Source organism: Amblyomma mixtum, chromosome 9, assembly GCF_055824585.1.
Source record: "Amblyomma mixtum isolate Tamu chromosome 9, ASM5582458v1, whole genome shotgun sequence".
NCBI lineage: Eukaryota > Metazoa > Arthropoda > Arachnida > Ixodida > Ixodidae > Amblyomma > Amblyomma mixtum.
This window is the reverse complement of record NC_143020.1, coordinates 56,562,736-56,574,978: the sequence shown is the minus strand read 5'-3', so window position 1 is coordinate 56,574,978 and position 12,243 is coordinate 56,562,736. Positions and strand designations below refer to the sequence as shown.

The 12,243-nt window shown below is 47.4% G+C and overlaps 1 pseudogene; it reads right to left on the bottom strand.

Annotated features, from left to right (window-relative positions):
• Positions 1-456: 456 nt before the first annotated feature.
• On the bottom strand, positions 457-11,600 carry LOC149329135 (endothelin-converting enzyme 1-like; annotated as a pseudogene).
• Positions 11,601-12,243: the final 643 nt, after the last annotated feature.

The window sequence follows — 12,243 nt, the reverse complement described above, 5'->3', positions numbered from 1 at the left end:
ATACTGTGCAATTGCAAAAAGTGTCTAAAGTTTACCTTCTGCGAGTCCTAAATTCACCACTAATCTTAATGAGCGACTGCGACAACCTTTCTGCTCATCGGTAGCAAAACGAAGCATATTATAACAATCGAGGCTGTTTATTCGTTGTACCTTCGATGGCTTGCAATTCGAGTCTCAATCCTGCTCTGTACTACAACAAAAAACAACAAAGAAACAAACTATTGCCTCTTATGAAAGCAATGATCTTAATTCTTTTCGATTCTGTTGGTAGCCATGCAAACGCGGCCTAATGTGTTCACATAAGTGTCAAAAGTTCAGCTCTGGAAGGTCCACCTGTGTGAGGACTAAGAGACAGGTGGTCCGGCGAAGGAAATGAACGACTTTTTTGGTAAGAAGTGAAAACACAGTTCTAAACAAAATGTTATGAACACACCTAGTAATAGACGCAGCGGCATTTTTGTCATTACTAAATGTCAAAATACGCGTATATCAATCATACCTGTGTGTCCTCGTTCTTCGTCATGTGTCTTGCTGGTTTGCGCCGGTATTAATATGGATTCACAGCAAAGTGTCTCTCATGTCTTTGTCCACGCAACTATCATGCCATGATGATGATGATGATGCACTTTATAAGAACAGTCCACAAACGTAGGTACATCACAGTCACGAGTTCCAATAGCACGGGCTTCACAGGCTTCTTCCATTTATCCTTTTTTGAAGCATCTTCTTCGATAAAATATCTCGTTGTTTAGGAACCACAGTCGCTGGTCCGCAGAAGCGAAGACTTTTCCCGCTCTTGACTTCAATACACTTTCCTTACCTACAAACTCGCTGAGAGCAGAAAGTGCGTTTCGGCGGGCCTTTTTTTGACCGAAGCAAGCAAAGCAGTCTTCTATCTAGTTGAGAGCTGGGAAAAACTATTGACGTGAGATTATGCGGGGCGAAAAGCCTAGAGCGCCCTTTTTCATATTTTTCACAAGCATTACAATGGTAACTAATCACAAAGACAAGCGGACGCCGCCGCAACAATGATTTCCCGTAGGTATAATCCTAAACGACTCAATGTTTCAATCTCTGTTAGGGAACCCTTCTGGGTGCTTCCCGTATGCTGCAGGCTCTCTCCCTATATTCCAGAATGCTGTGTTGTGGTCGGTGTGAAGTTGGATGTGCTCGCCACATACCTTGCCAAGCCCTCTTGCCCCAAGCCAGAACACCGCTTAATACAAGATAGATTCCGAACACTAAATGCACAAAAATACGCAACACATCGTTAGCCTCGATGGTCAGAGTTCAAAACTGTAGAGGCTACAGTTCGTTTCACACAAAAGGAGAGCGTTATGGTTCCAAAGATGCTCAGCTTAAACACCACTTTGGGACTCCGAGTGCAGAGCAAAAGGCAGAAGATAAAAGTTCGTTCTGAGTTGGACAAAATGTAAAGTGTGTGAATGGTTCCAAAAACTCAACGCAGTTGATATAAGCGATTATTTGGCTCACGGCAAAAAAGATGTACTATACAAAGCGACACAGTGAGAACTATAGCACGGAACGGCTACGAACTGCCGCGGAATAAACACAAACACATAAAAAGCTATAAACCAGTCAAGATCGCCGTAGTTGGAAGTCCCGTGGCGTTGCAGGGTGTTGAGGAGGGGAACTGCACATATCCCCGCACATAGAGATATACTTAAACGACTACTTATAAAGCCTAAAACAAGCAAATTTGTATGATATCCGACGAATAATACAGTTCCGTATACTCCACAATTAAAAAAGCTAGATATGCGGCGTGCTGCTTCCTGTCTGTGGGATCAATTTCGGACTTGAGTTCAATGGAAGGTGCAACGCTCGCGAGGGTTAAGCGGAGCTCCTTCGGCGCATTTGAAAGCTTCCGCGAAACGTTTCTGGTTGGACACAGGAAGATTGCATCGGAGAGCAAATGCGGGATAAATTGACCCCTGCACGTAGCCGGCGTCATTGCAGAATTCGAAACATCCCGCGACATAGAAAAGCTGGTCTTGCGAGTAGCCCAGGATCCCCGGACCGGCGGGAAGCGTGTCGAGCGCGAGACGGGCCTTCTCCACGCCTGCCGTGTCGGCGAAGGTTTCCGAGAGGGCGTTCCTGGCGTGTTCCTTGTCTGCGGTGTAGACGGCCACCTGCTGTTGTACGCAGATCAGCCTTGCTGTGAAGTTGATCAAAGACTGGACGCCCCACCACGTCGCCACTTCGCCGGTCCTGGTGAGGTCGCTGAACAATGGATCGAACGAGTGGGTCAGCTCGTGGCCGAGGACCTTTCCGATGGCGCCGAAATTGACTGCAAAGGGCTCCTCCGGTAAGAGGAAAGGAGGCCCCATGATGGTAGCTGGTATTATCATCAGGTGGGTGAGAGGCAGGTAGTAGGCGTTGACGCTGGTCGAACTGTAAGGCAGGTCATCCCGATGCACGGTAACAGTAGGGTCTTCCCGCAGGAGGCGTTTGTACTTCTTCGACCGCTGATTCAGTGCGATCAGTAGCCATTCGATGAATGAAGAAGACAGCGTTGGTAGGTAGTCGTGGAATGCCTCGAGGGCGTCGCTATCGTTGAGGTGAGCTGGGAAAGGGACGAGGGGTTTTAGGTTATCAACATGGTCCTCGGCACCTGCAGCTGTCTGGGCATCCATCCACGGTAGCTTGGAAAAACTGTTTCGTGTGGCCTTCCGGACAGCTTCCCACGTCATCTGGGTGGTCTGGATGGCCCTGGACAGCCCCAAGGTATCCACCACCAGACGAGTCATGGCAAAGGCTGCAACCTGCATTTAAAATTGGTATGAAGTGGAACTTTCAGGTTGACGCAGGTTTCACGTACAGCTTCCTAATATGTGGTTTGCAAACAGTTCATATTCCACCAGACCGGGCCGCTAAGCTCCTTTGGCATTGGGCTGCTAATCCAAGGTCACAGTGTCCACTAGAAAGCCTGGCTGCAGCGGGTGGATTTGGTTCTAAGCGAAATGCAAAAAATGCACGTAAGCTGCGCTACATCATCGCACGTGAAAGACGATCTAGTGGTCTTAACGTGGAGCTCGTCAGTACGAGATCTCTCATAATGATTGATTTTTGAGGAAATGAATTGGCGCAGTAACTGCTTCACTTCTTAGCTCCGCAGGCAATACGCTCCGACGAGTGCCTATTGCTCCAATGTCGTGTTTCTGCCACAACGTTGTCAACGCCAACGCATGCAGCGCACATCTATGTCTTACTACCGCAATGTAGCTCAGAGCGCAATTGAGGTGTGCACTGACCCATTGAGCCAGTTATGCGTGTTTCTTTTCCTTTCGTGACTATCTCCATAGCTTCACGTACACCTTCGGATTTTGCGAGGCAGGAGACTAATATATTTTTTTGTTTGCGCACGGATGGCAGTTGAAGACGACGACAAGCAGCGCACAGCGCGAGTGTGTGGCAGTTAATCACCGATGCATGATCGCTTGCGGCGATAGGGTAGTACTCTCTTGCAGTGTCCAGGGAAGCTGATCGGTTCGCGCCGCCGCGGTTTTAATAACCAATCACGGCAATAATTTTATTTCTGGAGATCTAGTTCCAGTTATGCACTTTTTCTTTCTTTTGAGGCTATTAAGAGGCTTTAAGTCCCCGTTGGTTCTTCCTGGAGTAGGGAGGCTAATAGTGTTTTCGCACTGAGAGGAATTTCGGAAGACATTCGCATCCGTTATCCGCAACGAGTTTGAAAAACTGCTACCGGCAATAGCTGAAGGAACATGATAAACGATGAGCGTGTGCGCCGAAACTAATGCATTTTTGGCGACATCAAAAAGATCAGTATGCTTGCGAATGACATTAGGTAGCCGCTTTCTCTTAGATATTTAAAAGTCGTGCCCATTGGCTGACTTTACATAGCAAGTGTCGGCAGTTGAAAAGAAACAAAGCCTCCGCGCTAGCCCATTTGGCAGACAGTTAATGCCACATTCCGGATCCACCCAAGCGAGTGCCAGTAACGTAAATAACGTTACTGGCTGTGGAAACGCCAGTGGAAAAAACGTAATCCGTGAGACCGACCCACAAAGCGTTTCGCAGACTCCGTTAGACACGCAGCGCAAAATTGCGTCCATTGCCGGCGTACATTGGGCAGTGAATGGTCGTGAAGACTGCGCCCAAACCATGCCATTAGTGCAGCAAGAAACGGAGGTAACGAACTCTGCCGACAGGAGTTTCTAGTACACTGCCAACATGAACCAGCATCAATGCTTGCTGCTTGTTGTGCTCGATTTTTAAAGTTTAAAACTGCTATCGGTACACATCATGACCATCGGTGACGATCTAGCGTTTAGCCACACAGCGCGTAGTGAGATATTGGCGACAGCAGGGGTGTTTAAGTCCATGGTTTGATGTGTCTGCAAACCCTTAAACTCGCAAGTGCCGGCTAACCACCACCCTCACCTATGCTGTTACGTGGCTGTGTCAAGACTTCCACCATACAGTGGCATGAAAAAAAAAAAAAAGACCAGAACATTTGCGAAGCTGCAATGCTTATAAAATATTTTTGCGTTGGAATCACAAGTGAACAAATTATACCACTAATTGATACCGGATGTGGTTGCTGCATGTGTTGAAACTTCCGTGTGCGAACACTTAAATATTTTGTATTAAATGTCACTGGTTCTGACTACTTCTTATATTTTATGGTGTTCCGCGTGGAGTCACCGTCTTTGAGACCTAGCTACCGATGCAAATATCTATGACTTTTCTGCAGATCTAACTGGCCGGCGCATGCTAAACAACCGCAGGGTGCCAGCCCCTCGTACAAAGCGCTACCCGCATGTGCAGCGTCAATAACTCACCTCGTCGACGAACTTGACGCAGCTCAACGCCGCATTAATGACGGATTCGCCAAAGCAATCTGTCAGTGCGTGCGATACCGCAACGTGCTTGCTGACAAGGATGTTCCACCCCGCGAACAGGACCAGATCCACGTATTGCGAACGTTTGGTACGGGCAAGTGTCTCACGAAAGATATGGCCGGTCATGTTGAAAATCAGCACATCTTCGTCCTCGCCGATTTGCCGATCTTGAGGCAGGTGTTTATTAATGACCTTCAGCCAGGTATCCAGCGTCGCGTGTGGAGCGGTGTCGTTAGCCAGGAGCTTCACAGTGCTGTAAAGACGCGTGATCCGTGTTGTTGAAAAGATATCAATAATGACAGAGCTGATGTCCCTGTGAACCTTGCTGATACGCTCGGCCATAGCAGAAGCATCGCTGCTTTGAACAGACAGCGCCACCCTGTGCATGCAGTTCGCAATGACTTGGGCGTCGAACTTCTTTATCTTTCCTCTTTCGTCGTCGTCGATGATGAGGTACAGCGACAGCCCGTAGCGTTTATCAGTTTTGAGATATGGCTCTAGACGCAACAAGAATGGGGTGGGCAGCTCGTAGTCGAGGGAAAGGCCTAGCAAGAAGTCCATGACATCGAAGTCGCTCGGAAGGCTCGAGGACGGCCACTCGGATTTGAACTCCTTGAAGAGGTCGAAGAGTGCCTGCAACCGGTAAATAGTGCATTACTGGATTAAGCAGCACAACTGAGGAACATTAATGTAATTTGGCGCTTAAAGACGCGATTTTGCGGCTATGCGCGACGGTTCAGTATGATGAAATGCTGCAAGGTTTCAGTAGTCACAAAAGATGTGCTGTCAGTCAGCGGGTTTTTAGACGGATCACATTAATCGACGCAGTGTTAGAAAAGATTACGTTACCCGTGCAATCGAATCACCGCTTTCTGTCCTAGTGTCATTTATCTCTCAGGTGGCCGTCATTCACAGGTCATCGATGCAGTTGTCTCGCGACTGTGATCAATCTCCGCGCAAGTTTCTGGTTTTTTCCTCTCCGCGTCCCCTCCACAGTTCATCGGGCTACTCCAAGAGTCTTATGACGGCTTAACACAAGCATGCATGTTCCTGCGTGCGTGGTAGCAGCGGACTCACAAATATCGCCTTTTATTTTACCCTCAGGGTGCCTGCCCACAGCCGTTGCAGTGAATTTAATCCGCCGCCTTTGCTTTCCCGAGAGACGTGTCGTGTTTAGTAATATTGGAAATGTACACCGCGTGTGGCGTCACAGAGTGCATGTGGCTGAGATTGAGTGAGGTACCTTCACATGCTACACTTTTCATGCAGTGAGTTAAGTTACAGACTAGCTTTTTCATATCGCAAAAGTATTCGCAGCGTGTATAGTTCCTTCCGACTGCGCTTTTATTCAGCCTTCGAGTGCCGTACGATGGCGCAGCAACGGAGTACTGCTGCACAGACCCACGGCGCTGAAGCTTCGCTATCCAGCGCTGTCCACCAGCAACACTGCTGCTCAAGTGTTTTCGCGCTCTTCCTATCAGGAGCCGATGCTTGCTCAGCATGAACCCTCGTGCCGTTGAGCGTTGAAGAGTTGCTAGATTTATGACATTTGAGATATTTCCGCCTTGTTTCTTTTAGAAACAGTTTTTCCACCAAGACAACACGTTGACCTGTTCTTCGCCTCTTTAGGAAGCACACAACAGTGAATGTGTCCTTTCATAGAGGCTGCCGGACGGCGGTAGAAAGCGTCGCTTGAGCGCCGTGTGACGGTGTTGCAGTACGCTGCTGCTGGGCCGTCTGACGCATTCGAAGGCTTAGCAATAGCGCCGCAAGACTGCACTGTGTACATTGCCATTGCCGGGCCGTCCGACGGCCTGGCAAGAACACAACTCGTTAGTTTTTAACGCGAGAGCGTTACAGGCCCCGTTATCCAGAAAGTACGCTGGCGGCTTTGTCGGCGTAGTCAGCGAAAAATCACAGGCTGAGCTAGCAGTGTTTTTTTTTTTTGTACAATATAGACCTCATTTTTTTTTTTCAAATCGTGTTGGTTCCTGTAGCAGCCCGCGGGGACAGTAATCAAAATCTTCTAAAACAGTAAGCTCCGCCACATCTTTGGATAGCCATGATCCGCACTCAATCCGGGCTCCCGTAATAATGTATTATCATTTGGTTCTGGCATGAATGTACACCCTACCGAACTAACGCTGCAAAAAATCAGCACCAAAGCTCACCCTCCTTTAACTATCACCACTGCTCTTAGAAATGCCTTCCTCTGTAGCAAAGCCACGATAGTACGCGAGCTGAAGCCATCGGAAACCCTGCAGAGACAGTGTGCACACGTAACTACAGCGATAAATCATTCGCTCGAATTCCGCTACACGCCTACAAGCAAACAGAAGAGGTGTACCCCGAGCCACCAGAAAGTCGTACCGGGTGGCGTATTCGCCAACTGCAGCCTGTACAGCCACAAGGCTTGAAACCACGGTGAATTGATCACGGTGACTGAAGATTGTCACAACGGCTTACCTAAAAGGGATAATAAATCCGTAAATAATATACCAACCTATTGTTACTAACCATGTAATATTTAGTTTAAATTCAAAACTGATATTCCAGCGCTCTGAATAAGCTGTGTTAAAGTATGCAGAAAATCTTTTTTAAATCTTAAACGGCGTTATATGCCACTAAGCATCACGACTTGCGACCTAAAAGGGGAAAAAAATAAAAAATGGAATTAAAAAAAGAACAATAAAATTGCAGTACAGACAGCGGAGTCGAACGGCCGACCTTCCATACGCAACACGTGCCTCTAATCCACTGCGCCATAGCGGCGATGTCAAGCCGTCATTCTAAATGAATATTTATAACCAGCCTTAATGGTGGCTGCTACCTGCCGGTGGGCGGCGCTGCCATCGCTGGCTGTACCGGCTGCATTTGGCGAACACGCTACCGGGTGACCCGATTCCCAAGAACAGGTACCCGAACCCACAGTCCGGCAGAAGATAGGCCAGGGCCCTAAATAAGAGGCATTCACGTGACGTCACAGGAGCCATTTTGGCGTCCAATGGCCAGCTTCACCGGTGCAGGCCGGAGGACGGGGGGATGCGCCGATCTGAGACGCGCCGTAGCCGCGCCTTGCTGCACGGACGCTAAAATGGCGACCATTGTCGCTTGAGTGCATACTTAATTCACACTGAAAAGAAATACCGCGTCGCGAATACGGCCCGATTCACAGACGCCGCGCTCTGCAAAAGCAGCGCCAAGAAGGCGGTAGCAGTGGTTACAGACCGCGGAGGAACCGTAACCTCTAGTGCATCGGGGTACGCCTATCAGCTCGGTTATCTTAGAGCGGTGCCTCCTTACCTTTGTGTCGTCTCGCCTTTCTTTGTAGACGCTGAAGCAAGACTGGAAGGCCAAGACGCTCGTTCTGACTACAGGCACAGGATGAAGTGGTGGGCGCTCAAGCGTGCGCAGGATGACGTTCAGCAATCGCTGCTGGAGCAGGAAGAACTGGCCGGAGCCGAACGTGAGAGGGTGGTTCCGATCCCAGCGGCCGCACACGTGCTCGAAGAAATTGTCGCACGGGTCGACGCTTGAGTCCACGCTGGCGGCGAGCTCCGCGGTGTAGTCGAAGCAGTGAGTAGGGTGGTCGCACCAGGGGAAGGCCATCAGTGAAGCCTGGTCCACGATGTACCACACGCCGGCGTAGAGGAGACCCAACAGGATGACCAAGTGGACCTCAGGGGTGGTCTTCACGGATGACGTGGAGGCGACGTGGATGCCAGGGTCCATGATAAAGAGTCGTGGCTGTGGTGATTCATCAAGAGCGGCTCAGGGAGACGACGATGATGATGATGATGTCCTGAGGCTTAATGGCACGCTGAGCGCGTGCCCGTTTTCCTCCGCCGAATAGAGAAGAAGAAGACAATCGTTATAATTGTAATTTTTCTGAGCAATAATGTTTTGCAAATAAATTATTGATAATCACATTATACGCGACTTTATGCTAATAAGTGTTGATGATAGAGACGAGATATGCTGGATAATTCAGTCAACTGATATCTCTTCATCTCTGGTGATTTCAATTTTTATTTCTTCTAATTTCTTGTCGTTCTGCCTTTCATTCTCAAAAACACTCGCCAGCGCAGGATAGCATGTGACCACAATTTACACATCGGCTGAATTTTCTGTCTTTTTTCAAGAACGCCTCCCTCTAACTGATCTGTTCCACTAGGTGGAGTCAAAGACCATGTTTTGTGAAGCGGCTACATGCAATACATACCTCGAATTTCTGAAGTTCGGCTTTAGGGCAACCACACAGGTGAAGTCACTTTGCAAGCCTTTCATGCCCTAAAGTCAAACTTGCTTCTGTATTTTTCAATCATGCGGTGGCCATGTTTTCTCTGGGAATGATGTGGATAAATACTTGCGGTGCAGTTTTCAGCATTCCGAATGTGACACCGTCGACCTCAGAGGCTGCAGCCAGCATTCAATGTACTGTGGAAGTAGCTTGTACATGTCGGCCTCGGTACAGTCTTCGCATAGTTGGTGTAGATGCACCGGAATCACGTTCATCGCGTGAAAACACCGAGCAAGATCCGCGCTACAGTTCGCTGAGATTGCCGTCCTGGCAACACTACCTTGTTATATAAGACGCCGAAAATTTTAAATTGGTCTCTAGACCTACAAAGTGCTGTCCTATTCGATGAGGGGACATAATAGCTGAAATTTTCACAGTGCGACACCATGGCATCGGCGACTTATCTTTTAAGCAAAGCGGGAAATAATTTGCAATTTCCATCACTCAGAATCGAAAAAAGTGTTTATTATTCGTTGGCTTTACGCTACAAGCAAAACAAACAAAGAGAAAACAGACCATAAATAAAATAAAAATAGCGGATACTGAGGTTAAAGACACTGATAGGATAGCAACAGCATTTAACAACTATTTTGCTAGTGTGTTTTTGCACGGCAGTGACGAGGTCGTCGAGCTTGAGCGTCACTCGCTAGATGTAACCCCTAAGATTAAAACTGATGAACAGGGAATTGTATCCGCTGTACGCAACTTGGACCCAAAAATATCCACCGGCCCAGACGACACCTCAAATGTTTTTCTCTGCAGGTATGCAGAATGGTGTGCTAAATAATTGCTTATAATTTACTCCGAAAGCCTGCGCGCCGGAGATATCCCGAATAACTGGAAATTAGGCAAAATGGTTCCCGTCTATAAATCTGGGGATAAGCACTGCGTAACTAATTATCGGCCAATTTTCTTGCTATGTACCTCGAGCAAGGTCTTGGCGCACTTCCCTTTCCCTGCCACTCCCGAGGTAACTCGGGCTACCACATATGGACACCCCCTGCCTCTCCCGAGTAAACTCGTTTTGGCTTTTTAACTCACCCCCTGCCGCTCCCGATAATACCCGTGTAAAAAAAAAAACGATGCAAAGATGCATCGCCATCTATGGAGAGACGCTATAAACTCACAGATCTTGTAGGGCAAATTTTACACAACAGATGGCGCGATCGTTTCCACATCCGAGTCGCTTCGTTTTGGTTTTCGCACAGCAGCCAAGTGAGGCAATGTGCCACACTCGTCCGCGCTTTGACGGACGAAGAAATTCAAACCTGCTTGTGAATTCAGAGTCCAATGATAATGAGAACGAGGAAGGAGCCCACCTAAGTGCCTTGTCAAGTGATGACGGCGATGGAGTCCCCCTGCCACCGAAAAATCCGTGTAAGAAGAGGAAATCCGACAGGCACGATTGGTGCTGCAAGATTTGATTCAGTACAACTAATATCTATAAGATTATCCTGAATAAACGCGTCTACATGTCCTGCAGAGCATTTTAGTGCGTTACTAGCAAAAAATTTCTAGAAACTATGCAAAAAAATCCGGCAGGGTGTGTGCAGCTGTGAGTAAAAAAATCTGGCAGTGAAAGGATTAATCACATCGGTTCGTTCCTAGAAATAACAATTTTTTCTTAAACAGTCAATATGGTTTCCGTCGAGGTTTCTCCACTGTCAACCAGTTAATGCACACTACAAGTGAATTTCTTGCTATTTTAGAAGAAGGCGGACAAATAGACGCAGTCTTCCTGGACTTCAGAAAAGCCTTCGATTCTGTCTCACATCCGAAGTTACAAATGAAGCTAAAAAACGTGTTAAGAAAACAACACCATCACGCAGAGGCTTAATCTTTACCTTTCCGAATGTTACTAATACGTCAAACTTGGTAGGTCCACATCTGATCTGGCGGCTGTCCAGTCAGGGGTCCCCCAAGGATCTGCCCTGGGCCCGTTACTTTTCGTTATTTATCTCAGTGATCTGTCATTTGATTCTCCTGTGCGCTGCCGTTTCTTTGCAAATGATTGTGTTGCCTACCTTAGTTACGCAACAGTTGATTGACGATTATCTTGCAGTTGTCGCTGACTGGTGTCGAAATGGGACATGAGCTGAAAATGGGACTTGAAAATGGGACATGAGTGAGTCCACATCACAATATAGCGCAAAAAAAAATCACTCACCTTCAGGTACAAGATTGACAATAACGAAATTACATCTGTTAGCCAAAATTAATATTTAGGACTTATGCTAGAACAAAATGTAAGTTGGAGCGCTCACATTAAGAAGGTAGTCTCAGGCGCCATTTAAAGGCTCTGGACGCTAAGACATAAATCAAAACACTGCACGTCAAAGACAAAACTAGTTGCTTACACAGCTGTCATACGCCCACTACTCGAGTATACCGACGTCGTCTGGGGCCCCCATTCTAAAACAAAATTCAACCATACTGAAGAAGTGCAACGTAAAGCCCTCCGATTTATCTATAATGACTACGGTAGGTACAGTCTTTGCCGAAAGTAACCAGGCTGCATGGTTTGCTTCTCATTCGTATACCAGAGCCCTCACGGCTCCCCTAAAGGTCAAAAAGTTCTTTGAAGGTGAGAAGAGGGGTTCTTCTTACCTTACAGAGATTCAGAGCTTGAGGGCTGGCATGACAGCTTTAATAAGCGTCTGATAAGAAAAACGTTCAGCCTAGTTACCTTTGACAAAGACTGTACATCTCACTGAGCAGTCTTTTTTACGCTATCGGGCCTTCCACCGCTCGAGCAGCGCCGCAAAACGCACTGCCTAAAACTACTGTATATCACTAATAGCAACACAAGACTATTTTAATGATTACATGCAATATAATACTACAAGACCTACTCGGGGAAAACATACCAAAACACTTTTAATGCCACAGTGTAAACGAAATTCATATCGCCATTTTCTTTTCCGAGATCCATCCTCGAATGGAACGTACTGCCTCCCGACGTTACCGAATCCGAATCAGTCGAAACATTTTTGCTTGCTTTGCATCCCTGCTTGTGATAGTAGTGTATGTAACGTTCTCTTCTCGTGTGAATAA